This window comes from Phodopus roborovskii, unplaced genomic scaffold (assembly GCF_943737965.1).
Source record: "Phodopus roborovskii unplaced genomic scaffold, PHOROB, whole genome shotgun sequence".
Taxonomy (NCBI): Eukaryota; Metazoa; Chordata; class Mammalia; order Rodentia; family Cricetidae; genus Phodopus; species Phodopus roborovskii.
Window position 1 is genome coordinate 14,978,621 of NW_026126447.1, and position 16,283 is coordinate 14,994,903.

Sequence of the window (16,283 nt, forward strand, 5' to 3'; positions counted from 1 at the left end):
TGTTTCATTCTCATAATGTTTTAAAAGTTCAATATGGCTAAAGAAAGAGCAGCAAAAAGACAGTGGAGCCAGGATGTATCCCTGGAGCACAAAAGGACTTTGCAAACACATCCCCCATGGAGGGATAACTGCCTTAATCTAGAGACTGGAGAGAAGCCCTAGACCCTACTTCACATGACCTGTCAGATCTACATGACCCCAACTAGATGGCATTCCCCTACATATGGAATTGGGGTGGGGGATGGGAGGGGAGGGAGGTTAGAGTGCATGTGAGAGGGCAGAAAGGGTAAAAGGGAGGGAAGGAGGGAGGAAAGGAGGGAGGGATGGGGGATGAAGGGAGGGAGAGAGGGAGAGAGGGAGAAAGGGAGAGGGAACTGGGATCCACATGTAAAATAATGAATTAAATTAACAAAAAAAATGCTTTGACTCCAAAATTTAAGTTCAAGGACAAGTTACTGGGGAAAAGGATTTCTGTTTCCACAGAAAATGAAAAGATGTTGATTCCTTCCAGACTAATGTGGTTTGATCAAGCCAGACCACCTGAAACAGAGTATCAGGTGATCCTACATTCAAAACAGCTGGACAAAGCAGCCTGACAGACTACAGCCAGGATTTCTGCATCTTCTTTGAATCCCCCATGACACCGCCCCTTACCAGCAGGAAGTAGTTTGGAAATAACAACGCCCAAATTCCCAAATACTGTCTATAAATGTTTGTTTTCATTTAAATGGACTTGGATATATATATATATATATATATATATATATATATGTATATATATATATATATATATATATAAAGAAAAAGAAAGAAAGATGTTCCTAATATCTTTTCCACTGTGACAATGAAGCCTAAGATTTTCAATAGGGGAAGATGATTCCTTAAAGAGAGAGAGAGAGAGAGAGAGAGAGAGAGAGAGAGAGGGAGAGAGAGAGAGAGTTTTTTAAGGGAAACTTTTCAAAAGACATTGGCCAAGTTCTGATTTTTTTTGACTGAGTTTATATCTAAATATATATATATAAAATCTGTGTTAATTGCAAACAAGCATGACTTTTTTATAAATTCTTAAAAAAATAAAATTTTATTTCCTAAAAATATTCAGAAATTTGTTTGGATAATTCATTTAGTCTAATTCATTTAAAGTATCCAACTATTTTAAGTGACTTTTTGAGAGATTAATATTCTCAAGCCAGTCGAGGGAAAGGTAGAATAAAAGAAAATATAAGAGTCTTTCACTTATTCTTTTATGATTATTTTATGCTATATAGCATACATAATAACTCTTGGCTTGCTTCTGGGACAAGCAAAGTTTGCAGAAAGAGTGAGAGCATTCAAAGCCATTGGAGATGAGAAATAAGAGAGGCTCTTGGATTTTTCAATCAGAAATACGTAGTATAATTCCAACATGAACCTTAAACTGTAATTCAGATAAACTGACAAGACTGTCAACACTGATTCGTGATTAAACTGCCACCCATGTAAGCAACTGTATGAAGTGTATTTTCTTGGGTGAGTTGCAGCAGGCATACTTCCCTGAGATGGTAAATTATTTTATTTAGGCATGACCACAGAGGTCAGTGAGTCAAATATGGATCTTAGTGATTGATAAGGGACTTGAGAGACTGTCACTGTCCACTGTAGAAATGAATGTTTCCAAAAGTTTAACCATTAACTAATCAGTGTTACTACAAGTAAAGGAACTTTCTAAATTTATACCATATTATAAAATAATAATAATTAAAAAGAAGTCCATGGCTGGATGTAGTGGTACATACCTTTAATCCCCGAAACCTGCAGATCTCTATGAGTTCAAGGCCAGGCTAGCTAGAGCCACATAGTAAAACACTATGATGAAAAGGGGGGAAAAAAAAAAAACAAGCATTAAAAAACAAAAGAATCTGATGAGCACTATCTAGCAGACAGATCTAATACAAAATCACAATGATTTGTCTAAATTTCAGAGGCCTCCAATTTACACTGATGAGGTAGTCACTAATGCAGATGCAAATATTACATAAGGTTCCAATTGTGATTACTCTTTTTGGATATACTTTCATAAATTTTTCCTATATTGAGATCATTAACAAGTAAACAGAGCAAATCAAGGTACACTTACTCAAAAACAAAGTCTGAGAAAATTATTGCTACACCTCAAAGAAAGAAAATCATGGTTGATCTCCACAAGGTAGCACTAAATGCTGAATTTTGAGTAAATTTTTGCACTGACAAAAATATCTATTTTTCACTTGCTGTGGTCCGAACATCCAGCAGTAGAATCCAAGGAGTCAGCCAACACTGAGTCTTTCAAAGGGTATTTCTTCCCTAGCCAACAACGAATCCAAGGCGGGAAGAGTGGGGACTTTCTCAGCAGATGGGATGGCATAATGTGACTGGGACTGAAGATTTGCATGAATATGAATTACAAAGAGCACAGATAACATGGTGTTCAAAAGCTGTTAGGAATCTTGAATGTCAAAGTCATTTAGCTGACATTTGGTAGGACATAATTACCTTAAGAACATGGAAATGGGGTGGTCTAAATTGCATGGGCAGAGAATCACAGGACACACAATGGCATTGCTTTGGCAATAATTGTGACAAGTGGGTATGACCAAGTAAGCCCAGAATGTCACGCATTAATGCAGTGACATTTTTTCAATGTGTGTTGCCCTTTCACGAATATGTGTGTGAGGCCTAAATAACCTCTGACCTATTATAAAATCACAGGGAAGGAAAAATAACTACCATCAGCCTTAACACTGGCAGATAAAGAGGTCACTCACATTGCACATAGGTACTTACACATTTCAAATTTTTTACTGCATTTGTCAAGCTCAGACCTCAGTTTATTTATTGCATATTCCACATGAATTTATGAAATCATACCTAGGATATTTACCTGAACACTAACAGTCCCTGATTTTAGAATACAGTGCTATTACTGGATCTCTGTCATTATGTTAATAACATAACTTATTAACCCCAAATTAGAAATTAAAATCAGAAAGATGTTTTCCATCCAAATCTTCATTCATTAATGTGAACTATAAAAATGATTACCACAACAGGCTTTAGGAGGGGTTGTGAAGTCCCAGCTCACAGAAGTCATATCTTGTTTCCCTGAAGCAGGTAACTTGCCATGTGTGTAGTGACATAAAGATGAGCATCTTTTTTTTTTCTTAATTTATTATTTTACATGTCGATCCCAGTTCTCTCTCCCTCCATCCCTTCCTCCCTCCTTCCCTCCCTTTTACCCTCTCTGCCCTCTCACATGCACTCTAAACACCCTCCCCTCCCATCCCCCCACCCCAATTCCATATGTAGGGGAATGCCATCCAGTTGGGGTCATGTAGATCTGACAGGTCCTGTGAAGAAGGGACTAGGGCTTCTCTCCTGTCTCTAGATTAAGGCAGTTATCCCTCCATAGGGGATGTGTTCGCAAAGTCCTTTTGTGCACCAGGGATACATCCTGGCTCCACTGTCTGAGGTCTCTTAGACTGCTCAGTCCTTCTGGCTGAGACCCATATTCAGGGGGGCCTGAGTCAGTCCCATGCTGGCTTCCCAGCTATCAGTCTAGTGGCCATTAGCTCCTCCTTGTTCAAGTAAGCTGTCTCTATTTGCTTCTGCCGCATGGTCTTGTCCTCTCCATCTGCTTTTGGGTTCTAGTTTGACTCAGTGTTTATGTATGGGTGTTTGCTCCTATTTTCAACAGGCATTAGTTGAAGGCTCCATGGAGAAGTTAGTTGTTGATCTCACTCTCCGGGAAGGGCATTTATGATAGCCTTTCCACAGAAGCTCAAATATTTAGTTGGGAGCAGTCTTGTAGTTCTCTCAACCTTTCTTTGTGTTCAATTTTATTTTCAAACCAATATTGGCTCCCTCTTTTATGTTCTCTGTCTCTGTCTCTGTCTCTCTGTCTCTCTCTCTCTCTCTCTCTCTCTCTCTCTCTCTCTCTCTCTCTCTCTCTCTCTCTCTCTCTCTTTCCTGTCTTCTATTCCTAACCAGGCTCAATCTTCCTGGTCCCACATGTTTTCCTTTCCTCCCCCTCATTTTCTCCTACTTCTCTCTCCATTCGCTGTCCTCCCCCACTTCACCTGAGCTCTGGGGGACTTGTCCCTTCCCAGTTCTGTCCCAGGGACTTTATATGAATCTCTTAGAATACACTTTGTATCCTAGTTCCTCTGGTGATGTGAATTATAGGCTGGTGATCATTTGATCTAGTTCTAAAATCCATATATGAGTGAGTACATACTGTGTTACTCTTTTTGTGACTGGGTTACCTCATTCAGGATGGTTTCTTCAAGTGCCATACACTTGCCTGTGAATTTCAAGATACCATTATTTTTTCCACATAATTCTTGCCATTGGTTAGCAAGATATTAAAAGTGATGTCCCATTAACATCTTATCAAGTTATTTTTGAAATATTGATTAAACTCAACACTAGTGGTACAATGAACACTTTAATATCTACTGACTGGAAGGCAATTTTCAAACCCTAATTAATATTTCATTTTTAAAAGTGTTTTCTCTACTAGATCAATATCTCAGTCTGTATCATATTTGAAGTCCCTGCAGGGAGATTTCAGTGGATACTACTGTTACCATACTCATGTCAACACTGATGAGCCCATAGTATTTGAGGCTTATTCCACAGCATTTAACACTTATTTACTTACTCATGCATTGTGAGCTTCTCACCTATATATACCATTTATTTCTCCTTAATGGAAATACATAAATTATTTATGGAAGGATGAATATTATATTCAGAATATAAGAGGTGTAAAGAGATTTGTTGGCAGCAAACACAGAGTGATGTGTGGCAATGAACAATTGATTCTCGTGTGACAGAAACTATGTTGAAATTTGGAATTAAAAAATAAGCTACATTGTATTACATGATTCTCTAGAGGAACAGAAATTACAGGTACAACAATGGCTGTGTATCATTTAACAGTCCAAGACTCCGGCAGTTGTTCAGTCCATGATGCTGGATGTCCCAGCTGCTCTTCAGTATACCCTGAAATCCTGAAGAAATAGGCTCAAATGCCAGTAAAGAAATGAACTTGTTACTGAGAGCAAGAGCAAGCAAAAAAGAGAGCCAACTTCCTCCTTCCACATCCTTTATATAGCTTACCAGGAGAAGATGTGGCCAAGGTTAAAGATGGATATTCCCACCTCAAAATATCTGGGCTAAAGGTGTATCTTCTCACTTTGAAGATCCATCTTAGAAGTGTGTCTTCAAACTTCAAATGATTTAATTAGAAAAAAAGGAAAGAAAAGACAAGAAAAGAAATCCCTCACAAGTGTGCCCAGACACCTGTTAATTCCATATGTAATCAAGTTGGCAACCAATAGTCTCTGTGAAGGAAATAACAGGCTGTGAAGGAATCAGAAGTAAAAATAAATGGATACATAGTTAGAAATGCCAATGATTAATAGGTTTCCATGATGAATATAGCTATCATGGAGAAAGAAATTCTAGAGAGTGATGAAGACGACCCAGAGAGCCTACACTAATGAAAGGAATAAAATCACTCATCGCAGTAAAATCTATATGATGTAAATCATTTCAAGTTTATATTTCAAGAATTTTTCAAGATCATACAAAATGAGGCAGATATAGTATTTGAACGAATGATGGATTTAAAAAAATGTTATTGGTATGAACCACAATACTGACCATCATGGCATAGTCACCCTACAGATACAACAGTAGCACATATACCTTGATAGTAACCAAATCTTTCTAATTGGACTTAAAACCTGCCCAACAAGAGGGAAATCATGTCTTGTGGAAACCTAGGCAACTACACAAGGCTATCAAAGTCACTGGAGGAGAACCTACAATCACCACCTTACTCAACCAGTATAATCCCTATCATGTATATGTATAAGAGGAAGTGTATGTGTGGTGTGTGTGTGTGTGTGTGTGTGTGTGTGTGTGTGTGTGTGTGTGTGTGTCTGTGTCTGTGATTTCCACAAATAAATGAAGTCCTCAACCCTCATCAAGGCAACTTCTTTTTGCAACAGATTGAGATTACAGAAACCACAACCAATCAAAATTGCCTAGTCCCAATTGATATAGCTACAAAATAATTCCTCCATCCAAGGTTCAGGATCATTAATGAAGAGGGCCTGGAAATACATTAAATGATCAGAGAGTTTGCTATGTGATTATATCTCCCAGGAATGTCAGAAGATACACCCATAAGATATCACAAGCATGACTGCCTAAACATGAGCTGAACAAAGAGAACATCAACAGACATGCAAAAGAGAACTAGGGAAAATCCATGAGGATTCAATCTTACACAAAGAACTACAGCCAATTAAGAAATACTGAGAGTGGGGGGAAAACAATATTCCCCAGGCAACAGCATCAACTATCTAATATCAAATAGTCATCCTTGAAAACATACATATAAATAGCATTACACAGACAGGGAAGGTTGCATTTAGGGATACAGGTTTTAATTATGGTTTTACTTATTTCAGTTTCCTATAAAGGAAAACATTTCATTGGGGCTTGATTACAGTTCAGAGGTATTCCCACCATTATCAGTATGGCAGGAAGCATAGTGGAATGCAGACAGACAAGATATGGACAACAAGTTGAGAATTTTACACCTGGATCTACAGGCAGCAGGAAGAGACAATGAGCACTAGGCCTGGAGCTTCTGAAATGTCAAAGCCCACTGCACATTAACATACTTCCTCAAAAAAGGTCTTACCTACTCCAACAAAGCCACACCTCTTAATAGTGCCACTTCCTATGGTTCTATGAGCCAGTTTTATTCAAACCACCACTCATATGCATATAAATATATGCATGTCAAAACAACTAATGAAAATGAGGGGAAAGAAAAAGAAAATGAGGCCATGAATTTAAAGAGAGCAAGGATAGGTATATGGGAAAGTTTGGAAGGAGGAGAGGTAAGGGAAATTACACAATTATATATAAGTTCAAAACTAAAAGAAGTGCTAAAAGTACTATTGGCTTATCTGTAATTTTACCTGAGGTGAACAAACTGTTGGCTCCATTATAATTATAAGACAGCCTCATAAGAATTGAACTGATTATGAATGTAATTATCTGAATCAAAAGTTGTTCATTAATTCAGGGAATGAATACTAAACACATAGGCTGAGCTAAAGAATGAGCTAAACTGTCCCAGGAGAAATTGAGCAAGATAAGCAATCCTCTCCCTTTGGGCAGGTATAGGCTTATCTGTTTTTCTGAATGTGAACCTAAAATTTCACGTAAATATAGCTGCATTTAGTTAACAAAGCAAATGTATTGTACAAAAACTAGAAAGCACAAATATTCTTTTAAAAACTGTCATTTTGACACTAAAGAGTTTAATTTCTCTGAGTATTATATTTATTTAAATTTAAGTAACATTTTTAAACCTGAGATCTCACAGTGATTCAGATTCTGACTTTACAATTCATTCAGCAGTTACTCAGGAAATACTATTTTTTTTCTCATGTAGATATTTTCTTTTTTTTTAAAATTTATGTTATTTTACATATTGATCCCAGTTCCCTCTCCTTTCCTCCTTCCCTCTCTTTCTCCCTTCCATGACCCCGACCACCCTCCCATCCCATTTCCCCCCCCCACTCCATGGGGAGGCTGATGCCTTCCAGGAGGGGTCAACAGAATGTGTCAAGTCATCTGGAGTAGGGACTGGGCCCTCCCTCCTGCCTCTAGGTTAAGGGAGTATCCCTCCATGGGGAATGTGCTCCCAAAGTCCTTTTGTGCACCAGGAATACATCCTGGTTCTACTGTCAGAGGTCCCTTGGACTGTCCAGGCCTTCTAACTGACACCCATGTTCACGGGGTCTAAATCAGTCCCATGCTGGATTACAAGCTATCAGTCTGGAGACATGGTATCTCCTCCTTGTTCAGGTCAGCTGTCTCTGTGGGTTTCTGTAGCCTGGTCTTGTCCTCCCTCTCTGCATCTGGATTCCAGTTCAGCCCAGTGTTTAGCTGTGGTTGTTTGCTTTTGTTTCCATCAGCTACTAGATGAGGGCTCTATGATGGTGGATAAGTTAGTCAACAATCTCATTATCAGGGAAGGACATTTATGTTGCTCAAATTGTTAGTTGGGGTCATTTGTAGGTTTAAGGACATTTCTCTAGAGTCAGTTTTCTCTTCAAACTTATAATGGCTCCCTCTTTCATGGTCTCTCTCTCTGTCTCTCTCTCACCCCTCTCCTACTCTCTCTCTCTTTTCTCTCATCTATTACTCCCCTGACTCAATCTTCCTATTCTTACGTGCTTTCCTCTCCTCCCCTTCTCTTTCTCCTAGCTCCCTCTCCACTCACTGCCCCACACTCCCAATATGCTCAGGATATCTTGTTTCTTTCCCCCTTTGTGAGGGACATTATATGAATCTCTTAGATTCCTCCTTGTATCCTAGTTTCTCTGGCAGTGTGAATTATAGGCTGGTGATTCTTTGCTCTATGTCTAAAATCCATATATGAGTGAGTACATACCATGTTCCTGTTTTTGTTTCAGGATGGTTTCTTCACATCCCATCCATTTGCCTGCAAATTTCAAGATTCCGTTGTTTTTTCCTGCAAAGTAGTATTCAATTGTGTAAATGAGGGCACATTATTTGTGACAACATCTGAGATGTTCATAATAGCAGACAAGTCACTCAAGGATCTTTTCCCTCAGGAGACTTGCATTCATTCATATGGCTTTTCTATATTTAATTATTTCACAATTTTAGTGCAGATTTATTACTAACAGAAGAAACTGCTATGAAAATCATATGTAACTATGTGATAATTTCATAATTTTCCCTAATGGTAGCATTTTTAAAATAAGATATATATGTATATGCATGTGTGTATACATATATATATATATATATATATATATATATATATATATATATAAGTTTCATGTTTGGGGAACATGGTATAAATTACTTTAAGAAAAAGTGTTATAAGAGCTTGATAGATGGCTCAGTAGTTAAGAAAACTCATGAGAAATAACAGCATAGTTACTTGCTGTGTGTGAAGGTGCACAACATGACACATCGGAAGATTTATATCATTCTTAGAAAATATCTGTTGCCAATAGTCAAAAGGAACATCTATATTATTTTACTATGGGGTTTTCTAGGGCTTCCTAACTTTACTGAAGGTCTCTATGTCTTTTCTTAAAACTGCCAATCTGCCTGTTTCAAGCATGTGCCTGCTGCTCAGTAGAGAGAGTATTTTTATTGTTTGAAAATTTTGTAGACTTGTTTGATGGACAATGTCCTGTCTGTATGCTGTGAATATGTTTCTCTTGTTGGTTTAATAAAACACTGATTAGTCCATAGCCAGACAGGAAGTATAGGCAAAGGAGGAGAGTTCTGGGGAGAGGAGGCAGAGAGCATCCGTGAGAGAGACGCCATGTAGCTGCTGAGGAAGAAAGGGGCCCGGGCATTGCTAGTAAAACAAGACCATGTGGAAATACATAAATTAATGGACATGGTTAATAATTAAGAGAGAGCTAGTCAATAAGAAGCCTGAGCCATCAGCCAAACAGTTTATAATTAGTATAAGTCTCTGCATGTTCATTCAGGAATAAAGGGCTTTGAGACCAGGAGAGAAAGAAACTCCATCTTCACTCTTTGTTTTAGGGTTTTATTGCTGTGAAGAGACACCATAACCATGGCAACTCTTATAAAGGAAAAACATTTAACTAGCGTTGACTTACTTTGCAGAGATTAGCCATTATTGTCATGGCAGGAAGTACATGATGCCTGCATGCTTACATGATGCTGGAGAAGGAGTTGAGAATCCTACATTTTGATCCACAGGAAGGAGAGACACTGGACCCGGCTTGGACATTTGAAACCCAAAAGTCCACCCCCAGTGACACACTTCCACCAACAAAGCCACACCTACTCCAATGAGTTCACACTAATAAACATCCAAATATGAGTCTGTGGGTGTCATTCAAACCACTACACTCATATAAATGTATTTTTATCAAACCCAACCTTCATTTTCCTCCCCTTCTTATTCCTATCACTTTTCCCCTATTGAAACTTTTAATGAACCTGTAAACACAATTGATGTGCTTTTATTTATAATTTTATGGAAATTTTCTGCTAGTGAAGGCTTTGTACTGGAAATACTGTTATGTGAAACACTCACCTTTTCTACAGACTTTATGTTTTACACAAACTTTTATTTCGCCTATTTTGCCTTATTAACATTTACATACAAGATTACTTTTAACATATTTTTTATTGCCTTTGCACCATACTCATCCCTGGAGGCCTGGGATGCCAGAAGAGTTCATCAGGTCCCCTGAGACTGGGTTAAAGCTTATTTTAAACTATCATGTGGGTGATAGAAGACCACACCCACCAATGTTAAGAGCAGCTAGTGCTCTTAACCTCTGAGCCATTTCCCCAGCCTCCAGATAAACACTCCAACTGATTTTCTGCCACAATCTCACCACCACCACCACCAGCATAAATTCATATCTTCAGTTCCAATACATACATTTTGTTCTATCAGATGTCTCACTGCACTAGAAAAAACTAACCAAAAACAATAATCATAATTATGGAAATAGCAGCCACTGGCTGCCGGCCCCATTTTAATTTTAAGAAAAAAAATTAATAAAGTGCTTTACATTGAACCACACTGTTTCTCAGCTTAGTTATACATTTTCCACTGAAGCTAAGGGGAAAAATTCATAGTTCAACAATATTCTGTTATCAGAAACAGGTATTTGACTCTGCTAAAAGCCCTTTAAATATTGTGGTCTACATGCTTCTTGTATTTAGTTCACCAAATGCATTAATCATTTTTCTGAAACTGAATGCTCATCTGAATATCCTAAATAAATCCACAATTGAGGCTTATTATGTTTTAATATATTGTAATTTGTTTGCTATTGTTGTGTGTGTGTGTGTGTGTGTGTGTGTGTGTGTATACATACAGACCTGTGAAGCAGGTCTGTAGCTTTGCTTTTAGGAGATGATTTTTTATGTTTTAGGATTGGGGTTTAGGGAACCTTAGGCAATTTACATTTTGCTGTGTTCATGTACAACTTAAAATGCTGTGTTTCACTTCTCTGTGAACTTAAACAAATTTTCCCACTTGAACACGAGTACTTTCACCAAAAATTAGCAAAAGATATAAAGGTATAGTAGTGAAGTTCTATGTGTCATACCATTATAAATAGACAATCAGGTCTAATTTTTCTTTCAAGTTCTAAGAACCATAAAGCTTATTTGTCAGAATACCTAAATGTCTCATCAAATATAACAACCATATTTGGATGACAAAGACACCCCTCATACCTAGAAAACCAAGACCTGTTGTTAGTTCAAGACTGCACAATATTATCTGTTAGGGCAGAGTGCCTGGTCTCAGGAAATCAGTAGCCATAAAGGCAGCAATGTATTTATAGGAAAAAATTATTCACATTTGTTCAAAAGGTTTCTCTTTCATATGGAACCAATCAGACAAAAACAAACAAAAAATAATAAAACTCACTAACACAGCAGTGCCTTTCCATTTGCCTTTGTCACCGACATGTATTCTCTGTTGCATTTTTGTCACTGTCCTTGGAGCACAAGTTCCAGACTGGAGTTATAAGAAATGGATTTCCTTTTTAGTTTTAGAAATTATAGTTTTTACATATTCCCTCAGAATAGGCAATATGGTAGGTACATTTTATAGCTCTTTTCAGCATTCATTAGCTCCCAGAAGTTAATTGTTGTGACTATATAATTAAGAAGCTAATGCAAAAGCAAAATGGTGTTTCAGGAGCAGGCGTATTTTCTGAGAAACTAGTAATCTATTTCTCAACTATTTGCACTTATCTCAAGGTGCTACTTTCTTCCTGATGTCTCTCAGTCTCAGATCCTTGGCTCTGACAGGGGTCTGGCTGTGGCATGACAAACTTAATTAGGAAGGAGATGCGGTGGTGTTGATTATGAGGACACAACATTTTCGAAGTTTAAACTGGTGAACTTTCAAACTTGTGAAAGGAGACAATATTGCATTGTCTGTATTGCAGGTCATGAGTCACTTGTACAAATCCTGGGAACACGACTGACGTCACTTAGTTCATTGAATAATGTCAAGCCTCCATGAGAACTACGTCTATAGAATCTACTCAATTACATCCTTTTATAAGAATTTCTTTGGATTTTTTTTAAGTAAAATGGTTTTTTTACTTTCTCCACTTTGGAATTTCTCTATTTGGCTTCGTCAGTATGGTTCATTCTTTCCCTGTCTTCTGAGTTTCAGTTTCATATATGTAAATGTTTTAGCTGAATCGGGTGATATTTTATATCCATGGATAACACACTATTCTTTATATTTGATATATGGCATTAGTATTGCAGCTCACACAAGTTACTTTAATGGGGCTTCAGGTTTCTCTGTTTGCCTCTTTTTATCCATAGCTAATTTATTTCAATTCTACAACACTATTTTTAATATGGCAATTAACAATACTAACAAATTAGACTTTTATAAGATTACATAAAATTATGTCAAATTTATTAGCAATTTCAAGATCCCTGACACACAGTAGATGCTCAGTACATATTATCATTATTACTATTGTTATTATTGTTATTATTATTATTATTCATTCCTAACATTAATAGTGATGATTATAATAAAATACTAACAATTAGTGAAGGCTGTGTATCCCATTTGTGTTTTTGAAAAGCAACTACAATCATAATCTGCATCCCTTAGTTATATTTTATTCATTGATCTTAGAATCGTGTTACTGATTCTTATTTTTTTAATCTCTTTATATGATCACTAGATTACTGCAGACATACTATCCGTGATTTCAAATGAGTCATTTTGAAAGCATTATTGGTTTATCTTGTAAAAGTTAAAATAATGAGGACTGAACAAAAGAGGCATTTTGATTACCTAACAGATTTTTCAATGAGTTATATTAAGCAAGAAATCTCAAATACAAGGAAAAACTCTAAAATACAGAATTATAATATCAGATATTAAGACTGTGACAATACTTTGAACAAAAAGATAGCAGGCATTGAATAAAATTCACAAGTGACACAGTGAGATATAAAGAATTTTTGGAAAGGTTAGATGATCATGCTACAAAAGCCAAAAAAAAAAAAAATGGCAAGTGCATCACAGAAATTAGGCACCAAAAGCATAGGAAGAAGTTGAGCAGAGAGATTTCTCTTTCTGTTGAATGAGTCTGGAAGACTTTTTTGATTTACTGGGGGGGGGGAGACACAGCAATAACCACTTCAGGATTACTTTAGTTGAAGAGTAACATACACAACAATGGCATAAACTCTCCTATGCTGGAGAGATGACAAAGAGCTAAATTTTGTTCTATACAGCACAAATCAAGTGTGGCATTGACTACTGGAAAGCTGTTAGGTGAATAATATGAGAATAGGCTTGCATCTAGTGTTATTTTACATATACAACATATGCACATACAAGTGTGTGTGTGTGTGTGTGTGTGTGTGTGTGTGTGTGTATTAGATTTAATCATGAAAAGAAAAAAGAAATTAGACAGGGAGAGGTGAGAACCACTGTGCTGATGGGAGATGTCATTCTGTATATATGCTTCTCATACTGGTTAATGAATAAAGCACTCTTGGCCAATAGGAAAGGAAGATAGGAGGGACTAGAAGAAAGGAGGAAAGAGGAAGTAGTAAGGAGGAGTCAAGATGGAGAGTCTGGAGAAGGCAGAACCGCCAGCCGCCTCTCGCTGGTAAGACCAGGTGGAAATACATAGAAATGGGTTAAGAATTAAGACAGAGCTAGCTGATAAGAAAATAGTACCGGGCCAATAGCATTGTATCAAATAAAGAGTCTCTGTGTGTTAATTGGGGCTGGCGTGGCAGCAGGACAAGACTAGGTGGCTGGCTGAAAAACCTTACTTCTTACACTGTGCAATCACAGTTCAAGTTGGTTTTATCACTTATATGCTATGCTTGTTATCACTTGTATGCTTGTACTACACCTTGAAATAGAAGAGACCAGAAGACTACTCCAGTATATGTGGCATAGCATTGAATACCATGCTTAGAATGAAGGGGAACAAAAACTGTGTTATTACCTGTATTGGATGGACTCCAGCACCGAGTAGGTGGCTACTTAGGATAACATGTTTCTATGAATGCCCTGAGGCTCTCTGGAGACATGGAAAGCACAGTATGTCTATTCCAATATACTGTCCTTTTGAAGAAATTCTCTTTACTACTATTGGCAGGAAAACCCTCAACCCATTTCAGAAGAACTTTTTAGTCTGAATAGATGGTGAAAAAGTCTGGCCACATTCTCCTTTTCATTTCGACTGATTAGAAACTCAAAATTGGCATATTCACTTCTGTGGTGAATTTTTACTATATTTTAATAATCATTCTGTTCCAGAAGCTGCAAGTATAACACTGAAATGAAGACAAGGAGCTCTTTCCTTAGCAACATCCATTCTGGTAAGAGAAAAGACATAAAGAAGGATATGAATTAGGAGTAAAACATATAAAAATAAGTTCAGTGGAAAGACTTTTAAAAAGGAAATTAAATATGAGACTGTCACATAGGTAAGAGTTTCCTATTTAAAGTCAGGGTTGGAACCAAGTCCTAATTAATTTCTAAAATCCAAGTAAGATATACAGTGCTTCTGAGAAAGGACAGCAAAGACACATACTCTAAGAAAAAAGAAAAAAAAAAAAAAAAGATGCTGAGCTACTAACCAGAAGTCTCAAGAAGAAGCTCGGAAACACAAAATAGTAATAGTAGTTAGGTTAGACCAGTGGTTCTCAACCTTTCTAATGCTGCAACCCCTTAATATAGTTCCTCATGTTGTGACACCCAACCAGAAAATTATTTCCACTTCTGCTTCATAACTATAATTTTGCTACTGTTATGAACTGGCCTTGAATTCCTGCCCTGGATCCCCTAAATGATTGACTGCTACCTGAAAGTATTAGATGAAAAATTCTTCTTTCCACAAGTTGATGTTGGTCACTATTCTATCACAATAACAAAAAGCAGTCTAGGGCACTAACAGAGTGGAATTATATAAGACTGTGTATTTCTTATCTTTAGTAACAGTTGATATATAAAGACAGAATTCTAAATTCTATATAGAGGTATATTCCCTAAGTAAGCAGCATTTTAACATGGTTTAGGTTAAGTAATAACCTCTTCAAGAAGATTTTTCTGACCTCACTAAAAATAAAATAGCTCTCCCAGATATTCTATTAGTATTCTTTTTCACCTCTCAGCAGTTGGTTTCCTTCAAATCACTTCCTACACACTGCATACAGATCTTGGAATGTTTTATCTGTTTGATTTATTGTTGTCAGCATATCTTTCTCTCTCTCTCTCTCTCTCTCTCTCTCTCTCTCTCTCTCTCTCTCTTTCTCTCTTCCCTTCCCCTCAATCCCCTCTACACTCACCTGGCTCCTAAACTAGAATGAAAGTTTCTAGCAGCATATTTGATTTAAATATTTGTGGTTTTTGATTATTGAGATTCCCTTGACACTGAGGATGAATTTCAGCTATCTGTGTACATTGCTCTATCGGATGGTGCCACTGATGGAGTTGCTAAAAGTTAGCTAAAATTACAAGGGTATTCTATCCTTGTGTCTCTACAACAAAGGCAGGATTATGTGGGTAGAGTTTGAGACACTTAGCCACTTAAAAAAAAAAAAAAGCCGCATTTCAGTCTGAGAACATGGGTATTATTCCAGAGTCATGAGTTAGTATTAAAAAGAAGAATGGAATGCAAACTATTCCTTCTGGAAGAATGCTCTGACCTAAAAGTCATATGAGAAATGAAGCAGAGCATAGCTGACAAATCATAAGAACTGCAGTTTATGTTATTCTAATTATGCATTCAAAAAGCATGTGTTAGGAGTCAGAGAAAGATGAAAATAGGCAAAACCTAGCATGCTTCTAACTTCTGTTCAGTTGGGAAGTCAACTGACCAATAGTCTGAAGAGCTAAAAACCTTTCTTCTCATTAAGTTGCATTATTGTTCACAGTACTTAATATGCTTGCACCCACCTTGTCAAAGACAGCAAGAAACTTGAAAACCATCTTAGGATTTCTAGACTTAGCAAGCAGAAACATATGATTCCTGAATAAACTGAGTATCTGAAGAAATGGGGATTAGCAGTGTACTTCCAATACAATATGTTTAGACTAAAAGCTGCTTTTCATTTATCCAAACTTCAAGTTTATCTGAGAGCCCTATGCTTTAACTGCCAACCCCACTTAAGCTTGAAATTTCACA